Consider the following 8,345-nt stretch of genomic DNA (forward strand, 5'->3'; position numbering starts at 1 on the left):
ACAGAAACATATTTTGAAATCAGATTTTGCAGTTCAGTATTTCACGTAGTTACTGCTCTTTGCATTTTCAGGGCAGTGTAGCAGTACGCCAACTGTATCTGTAAGAATAAGGAATACGTGTAGGGAAAGTCCCATTGATATACACTGAGTGTACAAAACATTAAGAACACCTTCCTAAAATTGAGTTGCACCCCCCCCCCCCCCCCCCCCCCCCCATTTTGCACTCAGAGCCGTCTCAATTCATCGGGGCATGGACTCTACAAGGTGTCGAAAGCGTTCGACAGGGATGCTGGCCCATGTTGACTCCAATGCTTCCCACAGTTGTGTCAAGTTGGCTGGATGTCCTTTGGGTGGTGGACAATTGTTGATACACATGGGACACCATACCCCATTCAAAAGCACTTAAATATTTTGTCTTGCCTGTTCACCCTCTAAATGGCTCACATACACAACCTGTCTCAATTGTCTCAAGGCTTAAAAATCCTTCTTTAACCTGTCTCCTCCCCTTCATCTACACTGATTGAGGTGGTTTTAAGAAGTGACATCAACAAGAGATCAAAGCTTTCATCTGGATTCACCTGGTCAGTCTATGTTATGGAAAGAGCAGGTGTTATTAATGTTTTGAACACTCAGTGTCTAGTCTTACTAAAGAGCAATAGTAGAGAATGTTTGCGTTCGTTACCCTGAATTCGCTCCCTGACCCTTTGCCCCCCTCTCTATTCCCACGTGCTGAGGAGGAGGCCATTAAGACCGATGTACAAGGTTGCAAAATTAATCGTTTGCCTATAAGGCTTTTCTCCCCTAAGTGCCGCTTGAGTCGGACATTAAAGGTTGCCCCCTTACTTCACCTTCAAGCGTGCCTTTTTTTCCACGGCCATGAAGGAGTGACTTTAATCACAAGGTTTGCTGTGGAAAAGAAGAGAAGAAACAAAGGAATGAAAGAGGGGCTTCTTGGAAAAGATACGGCGGTAACCAATAAGAAGGTCATCCGGGTCTTGTGCACTATTTGTGCACAATTGCTCAGGGCCGACCCCATCAAGGATGTTCATGAACATGGCAATTCAGATTTGTCAATTATATAGGCAGCCGCGACAACGTGAAAAAGAACATCTTGTTGTTACACATGCTATGTGTGGGCATGCATATGTGTGCCAAAGGCCCTTCAGAGGTTCTATAGGAGGAATCATGCAATATAAGCTAAATACATAGAATTTACAGACAAAATGATAATACATGAATCTGAATGAAGGGTGTGAAGGTAATAACAAAAGCTACAGAGCATCTTTAAAGTTCATAACCCGGACATTTGGTACATTATATCCCCCTAGACGAGTCTATTTACCCAGTGATGGGTCAATTTAAGTAACTTGATTAAAAAAATCCCCATCAAAATCCATCAGATTAATTTAGAGATATCTGTTTTGCATGGGCATTCATCTCAATCCTCTGCATCCGCCTATGGCAGTCTTCCACGTCTGCGGTGGAAGGTGGCCGAGCTACAGCTGTGTTTGTCAGACCATGTGACATCCAGAAAATCGTTCTTCGCACAAAAACGCCTGAACCGTTTGGGCTACAAACTAATGTGACCCCACAAGTGTCACAGGACTCGTCTGAAGGTAACCGGTACCAGTTTAAAAATGAATGGAAGTATGGAGATAGTTTTGTGCATACCCCAAAAAATGTGTTAAAAATGTGTTAAAAAAAATGTGTGTATATATATATATAAATATGTGTGTGTAAAATAAAAAATGTGTATGTATATGTGTACGTACAGTGACTTGCGAAAGTATTTGGCCCCCTTGAACTTTGCGACCTTTTGCCACATTTCAGTTTTCAAACATAAAGATATAAAACTGTATTTTTTTGTGAAGAATCAACAACAAGTGGGAAACAATCATGAAGTGGAACGACATTTATTGGATATTTCAAACTTTTTTAACAAATCAAAAACTGAAAAATTGGGCGTGCAAAATTATTCAGCCCCCTTAAGTTAATACTTTGTAGAGCCACCTTTTGCTGCGATTACAGCTGTAAGTCGCTTGGGGTATGTCTCTATCAGTTTTGCACATCGAGAGACTGAATTTTTTTCCCATTCCTCCTTGCAAAACAGCTCGAGCTCAGTGAGGTTGGATGGAGAGCATTTGTGAACAGCAGTTTTCAGTTCTTTCCACAGATTCTCGATTGGATTCAGGTCTGGACTTTGACTTGGTCATTCTAACACCTGGATATGTTTATTTTTGAACCATTCCATTGTAGATTTTGCTTTATGTTTTGGATCATTGTCTTGTTGGAAGACAAATCTCCGTCCCAGTCTCAGGTCTTTTGCAGACTCCTTCAGGTTTTCTTCCAGAATGGTCCTGTATTTGGCTCCATCCATCTTCCCATCAATTTTAACCATCTTCCCTGTCCCTGCTGAAGAAAAGCAGGCCCAAACCATGATGCTGCCACCACCATGTTTGACAATGGGGATGGTGTGGTCAGGGTCATGAGCTGTGTTGCTTTTACGCCAAACATAACATTTTGCATTGTTGCCAAAAAGTTACATTTTGGTTTCATCTGACCAGAGCACCTTCTTCCACATCTTTAGTGTGTCTCCCAGGTGGCTTGTGGCAAACTTTAAACAACACTTTTTATGGATATCTTTAAGAAATGGCTTTCTTCTTGCCACTCTTCCATAAAGGCCAGATTTGTGCAATATACGACTGATTGTCCTATGGACAGAGTCTCCCACCTCAGCTGTAGATCTCTGCAGTTCATCCAGAGTGATCATGGGCCTCTTGGCTGCATCTCTGATCAGTCTTCTCCTTGTATGAGCTGAAAGTTTAGAGGGACGGCCAGGTCTTGGTAGATTTGCAGTGGTCTGATACTCCTTCCATTTCAATATTATCGCTTGCACAGTGCTCCTTGGGATGTTTAAAGCTTGGGAAATCTTTTTGTATCCAAATCCGGCTTTAAACTTCTTCACAACAGTATCTCGGACCTGCCTGGTGTGTTCCTTGTTCTTCATGATGCTCTCTGCGCTTTTAACGGACGTCTGAGACTATCACAGGGCAGGTGCATTTATACGTAGACTTGATTACACACAGGTGGATTGTATTTATCATCATTAGTCATTTAAGTCAACATTGGAACATTCAGAGATCCTCACTGAACTTCTGGAGAGAGTTTGCTGCACTGAAAGTAAAGGGGCTGAATAATTTTGCACGCCCAATTTTTCAGTTTTTGATTTGTTAAAAAAGTTTGAAATATCCAATAAATGTCGTTCCACTTCATGATTGTGTCCCACTTGTTGTTGATTCTTCACAAAAAAATACAGTTTTATATCTTTATGTTTGAAGCCTGAAATGTGGCAAAAGGTCGCAAAGTTCAAAGGGGCCGAATACTTTCGCAAGGCACTGTAATCCTAGTAAAAATGCCTTGTTTTAGGTCAGTTAGGATCACCACTTTATTTTAAGAATGTGAAATGTGAGAATAATAGTAGAGAGAATGATTTATTTCAGCTTTTATTTTTTTCACATTCCCAGTTGGTCAGAAGTTTACATACACTCAATTAGTATTTGGTAGCATAGCCTTTAAATTGTTTAACTTAGGTCAAAAGTTTTGGGTAGCCTTCCACAAGCTTCCCACAATATGTTTGGTGAATTTCAGCCCATTCCTCATGACAGAGCTGGTGTAACTGAGTGAGGTTTGTAGACCTCCTTGCTCTCACACGCTTTTTCAGTTCTGCCCACAAATTTTATATAGGATTGCGGTGAGGGCTTTGTGATGGCCACTCCAATACCTTGACTTTGCTGTCCTTAAGCCATTTTGCCACAACTTAAGAAGTATGCTTGGGGTCATTGTTCATTTGGAAGACCCATTTGCGACCAAGCTTTAACTTCCTGACTGATGTCTTGAGATTTTGCTTCAATATATCTACATAATTTTCCTCCCTCATGCTGTCATCTATTTTGTGAAGTACACCAGCCCTCCTGCAGCAAAGCACCCCCACAACATGATGCTGCCACCCAGGTGCTTCACGGTTGGGATGGTGTTCTTCGGCTTACAAGCCTCCCCCTTTTTCCTCCAAACATAATGATGGTCATTATGGCCAAACAGCTCTATTTTTGTTTCATCAGACCAGAGGGCATTTCTCCAAAAAGTACGATCTTTGTCCCCATGTCCAGTTGCAAACCGTAGTCCGGTTTAAAGTTGCCACAAGCCACCTGGGAGACACACCAAACATGTGGAAGAAGGTGCTCTGGTCAGATGAAACCAAAATGGAACTTTTTGGCAACAATGCAAAACGTTATGTTTGGCGTAAAAGCAACACAGCTGAACACACCATCCCCACTGTCAAACATGGTGGTGGCAGCATCATGGTTTGGGCCTGCTTTTCTTCAGCAGGGACAGGGAAGATGGTTAAAATTGATGGGAAGATGGATGGAGCCAAATACAGGACCATTCTGGAAGAAAACCTGAAGGAGTCTGCAAAAGACCTGAGACTGGGACGGAGATTTGTCTTCCAACAAGACAATGATCCAAAACATAAAGCAAAATCTACAATGGAATGGTTCAAAAATAAACATATCCAGGTGTTAGAATGGCCAAGTCAAAGTCCAGACCTGAATACAATCGAGAATCTGTGGAAAGAACTGAAAACTGCTGTTCACAAATGCTCTCCATCCAACCTCACTGAGCTCGAGCTGTTTTGCAAGGAGGAATAGGAAAAAATTTCAGTCTCTCGATGTGCAAAACTGATAGAGACATACCCCAAGCGACTTACAGCTGTAATCGCAGCAAAAGGTGGCGCTACAAAGTATTAACTTAAGGGGGCTGAATAATTTTGCACGCCCAATTTTTCAGTTTTTGATTTGTTAAAAAAGTTTGAAATATCCAATAAATGTCGTTCCACTTCATGATTGTGTCCCACTTGTTGTTGATTCTTCACAAAAAAATACAGTTTTATATCTTTATGTTTGAAGCCTGGAATGTGGCAAAAGGTCGCAAAGTTCAAGGGGCCGAATACTTTCGCAAGGCACTGTATATATATACACACAGTACCAGTCAAAATTTTGGACAAGCCTACTCATTTAAGGGTTTTTCTTAAAATGTTGTATTTTCTACATTGTAGAATAATAGAGAAGACAAAACTATCAAATAACACATATGGAATCACGTAATAACCAAAAAGGTGTTAAACAAATCAAAATATATTTTAGATTTTAGATTCTTCAAAGTAGCCACCCTTTATGACAGCTTTGCATACTCTTGGCATTCTCTCAACCAGCTTCATGAGGAATGCTTTTCCAACAGTCTTAAAGGAGTTCCCACATTTGCTGAGCACTTTTTGGCTGCTTTTCCTTATACAGTCCAACTCATCCCAAACCATCTCAATTGTGTTGAGGTCAGGTGATTGTGGAGGCCAGGTCATCTTATGCAGCACTCCACAACTCTCCTTCTTGGTCAAATAGCCCTTACACAGCCTGGAGGTGTGTTTCGGTCATTGTCCTGTTGAAAAACAAATGATAGTCCCACTAAGCGCAAACCAAATGGGATGGCTATCGCTGCAGAATGCTGTGGTATTCATGCTGGTTAAGTGTGCCTTAAATTCTAAATAAATCACAGACCGTGTAATCAGCAAAGCACCCCACACCATCACACCTCCTCCATGCTTCATGGTGGGAACCACAAATGTGGAGATCATCAGTTCACCTACTCTGCGTCTTACAAAGACACAGCAGTTGGAACCAAAAATCTCAGATTTCCACCGGTGTAATGTCCATTGTCCCAAGCAAGTCTATTCTTATTATTGGTGTCCTTTAGTAGTGGTTTCTTTGCAGAAATTCAACCATGAAGGCCTGATTCACGCAGTCTCAACTGAACAGTTGATGTTGAGATGTGTCTGTTACTTGAACCCTGTGAATAATTTATTTGGGCTGCAATCTGAGGCTGGTAACTCTAATGAACGTATCCTCTGCAGCAGAGGTAACTCTGAGTCTTCCTTTCCTGTGGCAGTCCTCATGAGAGCCAGTTTTATCACAATGCTTGATGGTTTTTGCAACTGTACTTGAAGAAACTTTCCAAGTTCTTGACATTTTCCAGATTGACTGACCTTCACGTCTTAAAGTAATGATGGACTGTTATTTCTCTTTGCTTATTTGAGCTGTACTTGCCAAAGTATGGACTTGCTCTTTTACCAAATAGGGCTATCTTCTGCATACCACCTCTACCTTGTCACAACACAAATGATTGGCTCAAATGCATTAAGAAGGAAAGAATTTCCACAAATTAACTTTTAACAAGGGACACCTGTAATTGAAATGCATTCCAGGTGACTACCTCATGAAGCTGGTTGAGAGAATGTCAAGACTGTGCAAAGCTGTCATCAAGGCAAACGGTGGCTACTTTGAAGAATCTCAAATATAAATATATTTGGATGTGTTTAACTCTTTTTGGTTACTACATGATTCCATATGTGTTATTTCATAGTTTTGACGTCTTCTACAATGTAAAAAATAGTAAAAAGAAAGAAAAACATTTTAATGAGTACTGTTGTCACACCCTGATCTGTTTCACCTGTCTTTGTGTTTGTTTCCACCCCCCTCCAGATGTCGCCCATATTCCCCATTATCCCCAGTGTGTTTATACCTGTGTTCTCTGTTTGTCTGTTGCCAGTTTGTTTTGTTCGTCAAGCCTACCAGAGTTTATCCCCTTGCTCCTGTCTTTTTCTAACTCCCGTTTTCTAGTTTTCCCGGTTTTGACCATTCTGCCTACCCTGACCCTGAGCCTGCCTGCCGTTCTGTACCATTGTCACACCACCCTGGATTATTGACCTTTGCCTGCCCTGACCCAGAGACTGCCTGCTGTTCTGTACCTTATGGACAATGACCTGAATTACTGACATCTCTTTAATCTTGACCTGTCGTTTTGCCTGCCCGCTTTTCTAGCAATACACTTTTGTTACTTCAACACTGTCTGCATCTCAACCCATTGCCTATATTCATATAATGTTGTTCACTATCCAATGGAAGCATCACAGTGCGGGAGTGAAAAAACACTAATTGTAAATGGACCTTAAAGAGACATCCCAAAGAGGATCCGGAATACTGTGCCTTGCCAACCTATTCACAAGTGCTGTGTGTTCAATAATTGAAGTGTGTCATCAATAACGCATGTTCTAAATTGTCATGAGTGCTACCAATATGCATGTCCTAAATTCTCACTTTTGTTATCTATTAAGCTCTTTGCCAATGATATGCTCAGGGGTGAAAGTAAGGCGGTACAGTCTGGCACGTTGTCCCGGCAAAATAAATAGTGAGGGTACACCGGTAAAAACTTGAGTGTATCACAATCATGAACACAAAATGCCAACAGAATTTTAGGCCATTACACCATTATTTGACATTACCGCATGTCAGCCACATGAAAAATTGTCAAATTGACTTGAAACCGGGTGGTATACACTCAAAATTGCATTGTGGTTTGACGAGAACACACATTTTGCCAAAGCGGAGATGAGTGGCCAAGACTGAGACGTGCGTGGACAGCAGTGGACGCATCAATTCGGGCTACAAGTGTAGGCCTAATGACAATCCCAGAATGTTACAACAATACATGTTTAGGTGTTTTGTAACAGTTGTCTCTTTCCATTTTCTTTCCATTCATCAAATTGTGGGTGTGCACTGTTTTGATGCTGGAATAATTGTGAGTAGACGAACATGCGCGGGTAGTTTACAGGAACGCGTTTTTGAAGTGATTGTTTTACAGTCAGATGAAAACATCATGACTGGTTGTGTTTATGCCATGTTAAAAGGTAATACATGTTAAAAGTTATATGACATTTCTTTACAAGGCCCACAAAGATCATATGAAATGAAAAGGGATTCTGTATGTAATTCTATGATTACACCTATGGGCTCTATTCAATTGCTTTAGCTGAGACTGCATTCACTGTGAACACTGCATATCTAGGCTCAATCAGAAATTACCTTTACATGTCTATCAAGGTATCTGTAACGCTTCAGCCCCTAAACTACGGGGACAAAATCATTTTAAAGAGACTTTTGAAGAGCTATTGCACATTTCTACCTTTTCCAAATAAAGTATTTGTCATTGTGAAACTTGCCTGGTTGTCTGTCATACTTCCTGAAATTGCACTGGGGGAGGCACAAAAAGAACCTGAGTTTGGCCATATCTCCCCCCTCTCTCTCTCTCTCTCTCACTCACACACACACACACACACAAACACACACAAACACACACACACACACACACACACACACACACACACACACACACACACACACACTGTCGAAACAGAACAACAACAAAGACTACGAGCAAGAAAATAAATAAATGAGGGA

This window comes from Oncorhynchus mykiss, chromosome 2, assembly GCF_013265735.2.
Source record: "Oncorhynchus mykiss isolate Arlee chromosome 2, USDA_OmykA_1.1, whole genome shotgun sequence".
Lineage (NCBI taxonomy): Eukaryota > Metazoa > Chordata > Actinopteri > Salmoniformes > Salmonidae > Oncorhynchus > Oncorhynchus mykiss.